This window comes from Convolutriloba macropyga, chromosome 8, assembly GCF_964194025.1.
Source record: "Convolutriloba macropyga chromosome 8, txConMacr16.3, whole genome shotgun sequence".
In the NCBI taxonomy this organism is placed as follows: domain Eukaryota; kingdom Metazoa; phylum Xenacoelomorpha; order Acoela; family Convolutidae; genus Convolutriloba; species Convolutriloba macropyga.
In genome coordinates this window covers 16,431,546-16,444,801 of record NC_134475.1, presented here as the reverse complement: position 1 = coordinate 16,444,801, position 13,256 = coordinate 16,431,546, and positions in this window count along the sequence as shown.

Sequence of the window (13,256 nt, the reverse complement as noted above, 5' to 3'; positions counted from 1 at the left end):
TACATGCACCAGAATAAATTTTGAATTTCAAAAATCAATTTTTTTTGTATTTGAACTAATACTTCAATGTTAATTTCTGCCCCGGGTACTCAGCGCATATTTAATTGCGCTTTCAGCTTTTTGATGTAGATCGCTTTTATCGTCATAGTTCTTAAACCACTCTTTTAGCCAAATCTTTGTGATTAATTTTTTGAACTGTGCACCCGGGAGGCTATTAAATTGAGTTTCAGCTCTTGATTGTTGTTATTTACTGTGGTGTCAGAGTCCGGACTTTGTATGGGTAGCCCCAGTTACCGGGGTTTCAGCTTCCGGCGGATTAATTCATACGAAAATTAACTACAGTTCCATATTTGGTATCAAGCATTTGGCGAGAGTGTTCTCCGCACCTGCTTGGTTGTTTCCTAACTTTTTTGCCATCCTCAATATTTTTCTTAGTCAAACAGTTGGTGTGAGTGTTCTCCACATTTGTTTGACTAGTTAGTTAGGCCCCTAGCGGCCACTTCCCTTAGTCCCTATTTTATCCCAAGTTACAATGGTGCCCCCACTGCCGCTGCCATCGCCTGAACTTATCCGCAATATTTGTAACGAGCTTTGCAATGTAGAATTGAGTGCATTTTTTGTCAAATGTAAGAAACTTTCTGTTCACTTTGGTTGTTTGGGAATTTTAAGTACCGCTAGTATCACGGAATGATCTACTGGTCATGTGCTGGCTGTCCTCCTATCTGTACTGCAGAACTATCTGCGCTGTACAAAATTACTGCCGTGGAGAAAAAGCTTGATTTTGTTTATTCTTTGATCCAAGAGGTGACAATACTACGCAATGAGATAGCGTTGATAAAGAAACCGGACTTCCTTTTTCTAAAAGCTGCAAAAGCTGGACCCGGCAAGAATTGAAACGACAGCTCATCCAGTTATCACAATGCGAGAGTAAACAAAAAGAGAAAGGCAGATAATTGTGAAATTGAAACTGTACACAGAAAAATAAGATCAACTAAGGAGGTAAAATCAAGAAATAACACCAATCCAGCAGCCATCAAGGGTGTCAAAAAACCCCCGAAGCATTGTTATTTATGTGTAAGTTGAGTGAGTCAGAACATTACAGCAACAGAAATGGAGAAGTACTGTGTAGAAAATAACGTTGAACTAATTCTTATTCGCCAAATTTCGAGTTGATTGAGAAATTGATTGAGTCAGAACATAACAACAACAAAAATGGAAGAGTATTGTGTAGAAAATAACGTTGAATTATTTCATATTCGATAATTTTGAAGTCAAAAGCTCACCCGAAAGCTTTTCATTGTTTTTTAATTTTGATGAGGAGAAATTTAAGTTGCGTGATTTCGGGCCTGAAAACGTTTCGGTGTCAGGATTTTACCTGAATGAAGCCGCCCGTCATTGGCTACAAAAGTGCCTCAAACTTGACTACTAGCCAGTCTTCCATTAAAACAGAGCTAGGCGAAACAAAGATCTACAGAACTAAACATTTGTCTACATAATGTACGTTGTCGTTAACAAAACGAAAGATATGAATGCGCTCTTGGATGTAAAAGAAAAAGTTTGGGAGTATTAGTAGAATCGCGGATTACAAACAACTCAGATGACGATTTTAGTCTAGAGCAGTGTTGTCCCCCGGGGTTTTTTCTCTATAGTGCACCAAGGATTAATAAAAGAGGAGGTGGAACTTGCTTCTTTTACCGTTATGATCTCCATTTGGAAAAATTTGAAATTATATCGGAATTTTTTTAATGCTGTAACGCCTCTTTAACATTTGAGGCTACCAGTTAATTAGTAATCGCTAATTATTGACCACCTGGATTAAATGTTAAATCATTCATTGATCACTTTACTATTTTTTTGAACAGAAAAGGCTACAATTCGACAAGATTGTTCTCCTGGTTGATTTCAACAATTCACTGAACCTAAATAACGATGAATCGAAAATGTCGAACGTATTTGTTAAAGATTTTGGCTGAACTCAGCACGTCTGCGAGAAACGAACAGAAGTGGTGGGATTCTTGACCATCTTTTAGCGTCAAACAGTATTTCAACTAATGTTAAATCGAATACCTTTATTCCGTCTTCGGTCCATTCATTTTTTTGCTTCTCGCTCAGCAGTGTGAAAAAACCCAAATCTCAGCACCGTTTGATGTATAGAAATTGGAAAAAGTTTAATTCTGAAGGTTTTGTTAGGTTATTAAAGCCGTGCCTAAAGTTTCATGTTTCCTCGAGTATTGAAGAAGCATGGGATAAGTGTCTAAGATTTGAGAAAATTTTGGACTCCGTTCTACCACTCAAAGTAAAAACCTTTACTGAACACCAATGCACATTTTTTGATGACAAATACAGAAAGTCGAAAACATCTGTACTAAAATCTGAATATGAAAAAGTTACCAATATTTATTTTGAAAAATTCTTAGCGAAGTGTAGTTTATACAATGAGAATGCGTTGATAAAAAAAACTGCAGCCGACAAATTTTGCTACCTTAAAATTGCTTCTTGATCAAAATGTATAATATCTCCCGAAATATGAAAACAAAAAACAGCTTGCAAACGACTTCAACGAGTTCTTTATATCTACAGTGGAAAACATTGTTGCATTGATTCCTTGCAATAGGTCCTGAAGTTGAAAACTGAAGTTAATTCAATGAGTTCGTTCTCAGAGTTGTCAATAAGTCAATTTAGAGAGTTGATTTCAGCGTTGTCAAATAGTACATCTCCACTGGACATCATTCCGACCCATCTTGTAAAATCATTTCCAGATTACCTCGACCTCCAGAAACTTCCTAATCTTTCTCTGAAGGCGCGATATTTCCCTCAGTCCTTTAAAATGGCCATTGTTAAGCCCCACTTGAGAAAAAGCAAATTCTGACAATGAAGATTGTTCAAATTATCAACCTATCTCAAACCTAAGTTACATTTCAAAACTATTAGAAGGGGCGGCCTTTATGCAAATACTGATAAATCAAGGGGCTTTTGATTTGATACTTACGACTCTGCAAAAGTGGTTCAGTGGTGCTAAGCTCAGATTAAACTCGAACAAAACTGAGTACATGTTTTTTAAGAGAAAGAATAGTTTAAATAGCGATATTGAACAATGTTTATACGCCAATTTTTTTTAACAAAGTTACTTTGTTGGGCTTCAACTTAGATTCTAGATTTTCATATACAAAACAAGTTAGTTCTTTGTGCTGTAGATGTTATTATTTCCTGTGGAAAATGTATTCAATGAGAGATACAGTCGACAGAAAGGCATTGATTGAGTTAGTTCGGGTAATGATTCTCTCGCAACTAGATTACTGCAACTCACTGTAATATGGACTACCTTTTTATATTATACAGAAATTACAGCGTATAATGAACTCAGCGTGTCGTCTCACTTTTGGCTAACACTTGGTTCACCAACAGCAAATTATATCAAAGAGTTTCATTGGATAGCCATGAAACAACGTGTCGTCTACAAAATTCTACTTTAAAGTCACCGTTTAATTCACCATCCGTGGAAAGTTTCGATTTATCTTGGCGCACTAGTTTTCCCAAAAGATAAAGTGACTAGATGCCGATTTGCGTACCATTTGAAAGTTCCTAATGTCACAACTTCATTTGGGCAATGATCATTCAGTTTTGCTGTTCCTTTCGAATGGAATAATTTGCTTTTTGAAATGGAACTAGTACCCCATGAGTTTTAATTATCGTTGAAAACTGAAGACTTTTTTAGTTAATATTTGATTTTGAAAGCTCTTTTGCGTTTGTCATTGGTGCGTAGGAATGAAAGTGAAAACCCTTTATCAGGAATAGGCAGCATTATACCCGAGATTTTCAAAAACTCTGGAAAAGAGATTGAAGTAACTTTAGTGTAATAACTGTAAATAAATTGTTGTAAAAATCTTTTCAACTGTGAATAATTTCAAAATATCGATACTGCAGAACTATCTGCTCTGGAATTCCTTTTTTTTAAAAGCTGCAAAAACTGGACCCGGCAAGAATTGAAACGACGGCTCATCCAGTTATCACAGTGCGACATTAAACAAAAAAAGAACGGCAGATAATTGTGAAATTGAAACTGTACGCAGAAAAATAAGATCAACTAAGGAGGTAAAATCGTGAACTAACACCAATCCAGCAGCCATCAAGGTTGTCAAAAAGCCCCGAAGCATTGTCACTTATGTGTAAGTTAATTGAGTTAGAACATAACAGCAACAGAAATGGAGTACTGTATAGAAAATAACGTTGAACTAATTCTTATTCGCCAAATTTCCAGTTGATTGAGAAGTTGATTGAGTCAGAACATAACAGCATAAGAAATGGAGGAGTATTGTGTAGAAAAAACGTTGAATTAAATCATATTCGCCCAATTTCGAAGTCAGAAGCTCACCTCAAAGCTTTTCCTGGTGGTTTTAATTTTGATGAGGAGAAATTTATGTTACCTGATTTCGGGCACTAAAAAGTTTCGGTGACAGGATTTCACCTGAATGAAGCCTCCCGTCATTGGCTACAAAAGTGGCTAAAAAATGACTACTAGCCAGTCTTCCATTAAAACAGAGCTAGGCGAAACAAAGACCTACAGAACTAAACATTTGTCTACATAATGTACGTTCTGTCAGTAACAAGACAAAAGATATGAATGCGCTCTTGGTTGTAAAAGAAAAAGTTTGGGAGTATTTATAGAATCGTGGATTACGAACAACTCAGGTGACGATTTTAGTCTAAAACTGTGTTGTACCCCTGGGTTTTTTCTCTATAGTGCGCCAAGGATTAATAAAAGAGGAGGTGGAACTTGCTTCTTTTACAGTTATGATCTCCATTTGGAAAATTTTGAAATTATATCGGAATTTTTTTAATGCTGTAACGCCTCTTTAACATTTGAGGCTACCAGTTAATTAGTAATCGCTAATTATTGACCACCTGGATTAAATGTTAAATCATTCATTGATCACTTTACTATTTTTTGAAGAGAAAAGGCTACAATTTGACAAGATTGTTCTCCTGGTTGATTTCAACAGATGTATAGAAATTGGAAAAAGTTTGACTCTGAAGGTTAAAGCCGTGCTTAAAGTTTGATGCTTCCTCGAGTATTGATGAAGCATGGGATAAGTATCTAAGGTTTGAGAAAATTTTGGACCCCGTTCTACCACTCAAAGTAAAAACCTCTACTAAACATCAATGTACATTTTTTGATGACAATGTTTGAGTTTGAAAGGAAACAAGAGAAAAGCAGAGCGTAAATACAGAAAGTCGAAAACATCTGTACTAAATTCTGAATATGAAAAAGTTACCAATATTTATTTTGAAAAATTCTTAGTAAAGTGTAGTTTATACAATGAGAATGCGTTGATCAAAAAAACTGCAGCCGACAAAAGTTTGCCACCTTAAAATTTCTTCTTGATCAAAATGTAGAACATCTCCCGCAATTTGAAAACAAAAAACAGCTTGCAAACGACTTCAACGAGTTCTTTATATCTAGAGTGGAAAACATTGTTGCATTAATTCCCACTGAAATAGGCCCTGAAGATCTGAAAACTGAAGTCAATTCAATGAATTCGTTAACAGAGTTGTCAATAAATCAATTTAGAGATTTGATTTCAGCGTCGTCAAATATTACATCTCCACTGGACATCATTCCGACCCATCTTGTAAAATCATTTCCAGATTACCTCGACCTCCAGAAAATTCCTAATCTTTCTCTGAAGGCGCGATATTTCCCTCAGTCCTTTAAAATGGCCATTGTTAAGCCCCACTTGAGAAAAGCAAATTCTGACAATGAAGATTGTTCAAATTATCAACTTATCTCAAACCTAAGTTACATTTCAAAACTATTAGAACGGGCGGCCTTTATTCATATGCGTGATCACAATGAAAAAAAAATATCTTTAGCAAATACCAAAGTGCCTACAAGAGGTTTTTTTCTACGGAAACAGCCCTCGTTAAGGTGACAAAAGATTTGCTCCTCAACTTAGATAGAACAAAAAGCACTTTTTATATCGGACTTGGTCAATCAGCTGCTTTTGACACTCTCGATCATGAATTAACTCTTTCAATTCTTGAAACAGGTTTGGGTTTTAAAGATAACGTGCTTAGCTTTTTAAATAGTTATCTGATAGTAAATTTCATAAAATGTTGATTGATTATGAAAAATGGATGCCAAGAACCATAAAAAAGGCGTTCTTCAAGGATCTGTGATAGGTTCCGTTCTTTTTTCATGCTATATTGTTCCTCTGGAAGTTCTGCTTGAACGTCTTCGATGTCAATTATCATTTTTATGCCGATGACACTTATCTATTTTGTATACTATGCATCGATAAATCAGGGGGCTTTTGATTTGATACTTACGACTCTGCAAGAACGGTTCAGTGGTGCTAAGCTCAGATTAAACTCGAATAAAACTGAGTACAAGTTTTTTTAAGAGAAAGAATAGTTTAAATAGCGATATTGAACAACGTTTATACGCCAATTTTTCTAAGGAAGTTACTTTGTTGTGCTTCATCTTAGATTCTAGATTTTCATATACAAAACAAGTTAGTTCTTTGTGCTGTAGATGTTATTATTTCCTGTGGAAAATGTATTCAATGAGAGATACAGTCGACAGAAAGGCATTGATTGAGTTAGTTCGGGTAAGGATTCTCTCGCAACTAGATTACTGCAACTCACTGTAATATGGACTACCTTTTTATATTATACAGAAATTACAGCGTCGTCTCACTTTTGGCTAACACTTGGTTCACCAACTGCAAATTATATCAAAGAGTTTCATTGGATACCCATGAAACAACGTGTCGTAAACAAAATTCTACTTTAAAGTCACCGTTTAATTCACCATCCGTGGAAAGTTTCGATTTATCTTGGCGCACTAGTTTTCCCAAAAGATAAAGTGACTAGATGCCGATTTGCGTACCATTTGAAAGTTCCTAATGTCACAACTTCATTTGGGCAATGATCATTCAGTTTTGCTGTTCCTTTCGAATGGAATACTTTGCTTTTTGAAATGGAACTAGTACCCCATGAGTTTTATTATCGTAAAAAACTGAAAATTTTTTTAGTTAATATTTGATATTGAAAGCACTTTTGAGTTTGTCAATGGTGCGTAGGAATGAAAGTAAGAATCCTTTATCAGGAATAGGCAGCAATATACCCGGGATTTTCAAAAACTCAGGAATAGAGATTGAAGTAATTTTCTGAAATAAAATATATTTTAACTGTGAATAATTTCAAAAAATCGTTTTATTTTAATCGCATGAAAAAAAATTTTGTATTTTTTGCCAAGTTATTTTTGACGACTATTTAACTTGATGCCATTTTAAGAACAAGCTTAACAGGAAATTTGGCTCGGTAAATGTGACCTAAGCATTTGTTTTTCACATGAGGCATTGACTTTTACATCATGCTTCATACGAACTCCAACAATTATAGATCAAGAAAGATGCGCGAACAAAAGAGATAGAGGACGACATAATTTTTTTCAGACATCCGTGAATAGATAGGAGAAACTTATTATATCAAACTTTTCAAACTGGAATATACAAAACAGCAGCAACTATATATATATATATATATATATATATATATATATATATATATATATATATATGTATACATATATATAAATATATATATATATATATATATATATATATCCATATATATTTTTAGATATAAATAGACTTTTATATATATATATATATATATAGATATATATATATATTTAAATATAAATAGACTTTTATATATATATATATATATATATATATATATATATAAATATACATATATAAATAAATATATGTATATTTATATATATATATATATATATAATATATATATATATATATATATATATATCTATATATGTATATATCTGTACATATATTTATAAATATATATGTATATATATATATATATATATATATATATATTTATATATGTATATATCTGTACATATATTTATAAATATATATATATATATATATATATATATATATATATATATATATACATATATATATATTTAAATATTTACATATATAGATATCTATATATATATATATATATATATATATATATATATATAGGAAATATGTACCATCAAATTCAATGATATTATCTAGAGGTAAATGTTTAACTTTTATTACACAAAAGATATGTTTCGCTGTTTTTTGAATAGCGTCGTATAATTGAACGCAGTTTTTTCTGGAAATTCTCTGAATGGTAGGTAAAAATGTTACTCAATTTATGGCTTGGGGTGTGTTATGATTATATAAGACGAAACTAACGGAGTGGAGGTTAATATGAACAAACCCCGAAAAATCTTCTTTACAAAAATCCCTAACCAAATTTTTCCACAAATTGATCACAAATGAAGCATTATAATTTTATGATTATATAAGACGAAAGTAACGGAGTGGAGATTAAAATGAACAAACCCCGAAGAAAATCTACTCTATGAAAATCCCTAACCAAATTTTTTCCACAAAATGAGAAAATGTAACTTTTCAAGCATTATTAGAAAACTTGCAGTAACTTTTCTGCCAGGATATTCTCTCAACCACAATAAAGCAGAGACACATTGAGCTTCTATTAAGAAACACAAAGATGAAGCAAATTTATTAGCATCAAAATGGATTCGAAATCAAGAAAAGTGGCAAATTTTAGTTGATTATGCGCTCTCGGCGTGGTTTTTTCATTCTGTTTTCTCACAAACAGCCATTGCAAGCAATGTTTTTGGAGGGATTCTTCCTTAGTAAAAAATAGATGAAGAGCAGATGAAAGAGCCTTACAGAGGAACAGATAACATTAGAGTGCTATAGAAGTTGTTCTTTGTCTTTCAAGGCGTATTCCAGTGAATGATATTTCTCAAAAGTAAAAGGATTTTCGTGCTTTACAAATTATGACATCAATTCATTATGGAAGACACAATTACTCCGCGATCTTTTTGTGATTCGTGATGTTCCGTTTAACAAAGCACTGCGACTTGACCCGACGTTAATGACAGAACTGAAATTCAGGGTTATACTTCAGACGTTGGCGACCATTCCATTCATAATATTTCAATAATTCAACAGAGCTGGATCATCAAAAAGATTGCTGTTTTAAGGAGGTGTTTGAGGTTGTCGGAAAGGAACTAGGGGATAGCACATTTAAAAACTGATGGAAGATTGCTAATTAACAGAACTAAACTGGGACCCCACACCGAGCCTTGAGGTACTCCGCTAAGTACTTGCAGGGAGTTTGAGTGATACTAATTGATGAAGAATTTCTGAGATCCACAAAAAAGTATGACATGATCAACAAAATGATACTCAAGTCCAAACAAATAGTTTAAATTTTTTGTGAGAACAACTTTGTGAAGCGCTTTGACACAGTTAAGGTCAACAGCATTAAAATATCCAATGATTGTAATCGGTAATTTGCTTCCAAGCCATAGGATCTTTGTGAAGAACGCTCATAGATCTGTAGTTTTCAAGGCAGTCTTGGAATCATCTTTACCTGAAGGAGTATTATGAGAGACTTTCAAATTTTCAGGGAAAACGTAATTAAAACTATCGACGCCAAATAAAAAGACTTGAAAATAGCTCTTAGTGAATTTATCAATGTTCTTTCGCTCTGATGAATTTTAAAAAATTAAGGAAAAAATATCTAGACAAACAGCAGTAGTGTTTTGGTTCCCTGTTCCCACAGTTGAGCACTGAGGCACAGCCAAAAACAAAGTAGTCGTTGAGTGAAACATTGGTGACATCTACATTAGAAAAGGAGATATTTACACGTTTTTTTTAACAATTAAACAGGCTTGAGGACCATTGCAACGATTTTGTCGTCCAATCGATTATTGTCCAAACAAAGAGGCAACAACTATTTCAATAGTGTGGTACAACCACGTCTCAGTGATGAATACTTAAATTTGATTGGCAATAAGGTTGTCATATAGGTGTGAGCGTTTTGCATCATTAGTCTAGCCACGAGGCACCTCTTAAGGTTGTTTAGTTAATGAGAACTATAATAGGTATAGGTCGTTCTTATTAAGTGTTGATTGTTTAGAGGAGAGCCATTGTAGAAATAAGGCTTTCTGATGCATATGAATGTGCGTTCAGCAACTATTTCCACCATTTACTACTTGGCTGGTAAAATTTCTTTCTGCTTAAGATGGTTCAGCACAGCTTTGCTTTAACAGAAACTGTAGTCCATTTGAGCAAGCTCACCTTGCTCATAACGAGTCCATAATCAACAACATAGGTCAAGCAGAATTCCATATTGGACGAAACTATTTCCACTTTTTATTGCAGTTGATGGTGCGATATTGACTTCCTTCAGGTACGGACTAATTTTCTGATTACTAGGAATGTCAATTGATTGGTGGTAGCAACGCAACGGATTCAGAGGCGGCCTGTGCCTGTGGTATGATTTGCCAGAATCTACACGAAAAGTAGGCCCTGAGTGTGTTGGTGCATGGCTGAGACAAAATTTCCCCGTTCAGCAACCGTTTCGTGTGGTTGCTGTAGCCAGTTCCTAACTTTTCCCATGGAGTCAATGCTTGATCGTTCTGGTTTTTGGAGTCCTTCTTTTGCAGTAAAGTTTACAGTAAAAACACTCCAAATCAGCATTTATTGATTAGCTGAAAAAAATCTCAGCTCATTTTGGGTGTACGCCATCTCATTCGCGAATCGGTAAATAAATTTATCCTAATTCAACTGCGTCTGGGAAACCCTCGTGTGCAAGGTAGTAATTTCCAATTTGAATGGAAAGGGCTCATTTTTTTGCGTTTTGCTTTTTATCTTTCATCAGGGTTACTGCGCTTTTTGCCCCTTGTTTTGAAGTTGGGCTTGATATTTTCTTGGTAATGAAAGATGATAGACAAAGTTTGAGATAAGCAGGTTGATGTAAGAGTTTATATTTGGCAGCAACGTAACAGTGCAACGTTTTGAGTAGGTCTTAAAATAAGTATGGGGCACAATAAAGACGGCACCACGCGAAGTAGATTTGGAACATTTTGAGGGTTTCTCATAGGTGTGAGACAGTCTGGAAGATGTTTTTATTCACTTCGTGTAATGCGATGGTTTTATTGAGTACATCGTGCCAAATAATCCGCTGCACCATTTCCAAAGGCACAGAAGTCAAATAGGGAAACATATAAATTTTAGTTTTGGGGTCAACATAAGCACAAGGATATGACAGATAAACGTCATTGAGCTTTTCTTGTTAAGTAGTAGTAGTAGTAGTAGTAGTAGTAAAAGACTTAAATTCCAACAAGAGGAATACATAGTAAAAGAAAGACATTACAGTACAAATTAACAAAGCACAGTAGCAAATTAAGATCTGCAGTCCACACAGCGACATTTAAGAAAATATGTACATGGCCGAAAGTAATTAAAAGAAAGTGTTTTGGCTATGAGAAAATTATCTAAATTCTTACAAAAAATATTGAAAGATGACCTAAAGTCAATGACGTTGATAGAAATTAAGTATTTGGCGGAGTGGATAGTTCGACTAAGAAAACAGTTGTCAGTTTTGAATTTTTTGTTCAACGGTTGTTCAAAAAAGGTTTTGACTGATCCTCGGGAACTGAGTGTCGTACTATTGACATGCAGCTTTAAGTCACTCTCCATTGTTCCATGCCAAGTTTTCTATAGTAGAATAAGGTCAGCTCGCGCAATTTGATAGCAAATTGGATACAAATTTAGTTTTGAAAGTGTCTCGTTGTAATCCTCAGACCTAATAACCCAGCGCAACACCTTGCGCTGAAACTTTTCTAACACTTTCAAAATACCAGTTGTAATACACCAAGCTTGGGAGCAGTAAAGTAGCACAGATAGAATCATCGTTTGGTACAACGTTTTCTTGCGGAGAATAGAAACTTGTAACGGTATGCTTCTTTTCAAAAAATTAAAAATTTTATTACATTTCGCAAGTTTCGTCTTAACATGTGTTGTCCAACAGAGATCTTCAGTAACTAGCATTCCCAAATCCATAATCTCTCTAGTGAGAAGAATTTCCACTTCTCCTAGAAATAAGGGAGATTGGCTGCATTTAAAGTTCATCGCTTTAGACTTTTCTGGATGAAATTTAAGTTGATTTTTGCGTGAACATTCATAAATACCATTGATGTCACATTGCAGACCTTCGAAACAATCAACGCATAGCAGCTTTAGGTCGTCGGCATTTAAGTAAACATGGGAGTTTTTCACATGGTCAACAAGATCGTTCATGTACAAGATAAACAGAAATGGTCCAAGGACACTTCCTTGTGGGACACTAGATTTCGTTCAAAAGCATTAACCAGGGGAGCCACCAAAGCTGCCCTCGGTATTCTTTTAAAACTAAAACTATTCAATAAATTTATCATAAATACGCTTCTGAATGTTATATCTTTGAGTGTTACGGAGGAAGCACCACAGTGCTTCCTCTTGGAGTCCTAAAAATAGTTTTGAAAATTGTAACAATCCTTGTGGTCGTAGATTATCTTAACAAAATCTACGTAGTCAAAGTAAACTCTTATGTAAAAACCATTCCAAAATAGCATTTTTTGATTTGGTGCAAAAAAATTCAGCTCATTACTGGGTGTGCCCAGCATCTCATTCACGGTTCGATAATTGAATTTATTCTATTTCAACTGCGTCTGGGAAACCCCACTGTGCAAGATAGTGAATGGCACATTAGAAGGGGCTCATTCGTTTGCAATTTGCTTTTCAAATTTCATCTGTGTTTTTGCGCTTTCTGCCCGAGTTCTGAAGTTGGTTTTGATACTTTCTTTTTTAATGAAGTATGAGAAACAAAAATGGATATCAGCGGATTGATTTAAGAGCTTACATTCGGCAAGATACTTTATATTGAGTTGTTTCGTTGCTCTTAAGATGTGCTTTGTGTCAGTTTTGAATTTTTTGTTCAACGGTTGTTCAAAAAAGGTTTTGACTGATCCTCGGGAACTGAGTGTCGTACTATTGACATGCAGCTTTAAGTCACTCTCCATTGTTCCATGCCAAGTTTTCTATAGTAGAATAAGGTCAGCTCGCGCAATTTGATAGCAAATTGGATACAAATTTAGTTTTGAAAGTGTCTCGTTGTAATCCTCAGACCTAATAACCCAGCGCAACACCTTGCGCTGAAACTTTTCTAACACTTTCAAAATACCAGTTGTAATACACCAAGCTTGGGAGCAGTAAAGTAGCACAGATAGAATCATCGTTTGGTACAACGTTTTCTTGCGGAGAATAGAAACTTGTAACGGTATGCTTCTTTTCAAAAAATTAAAAATTTTATTACATTTCGCAAGT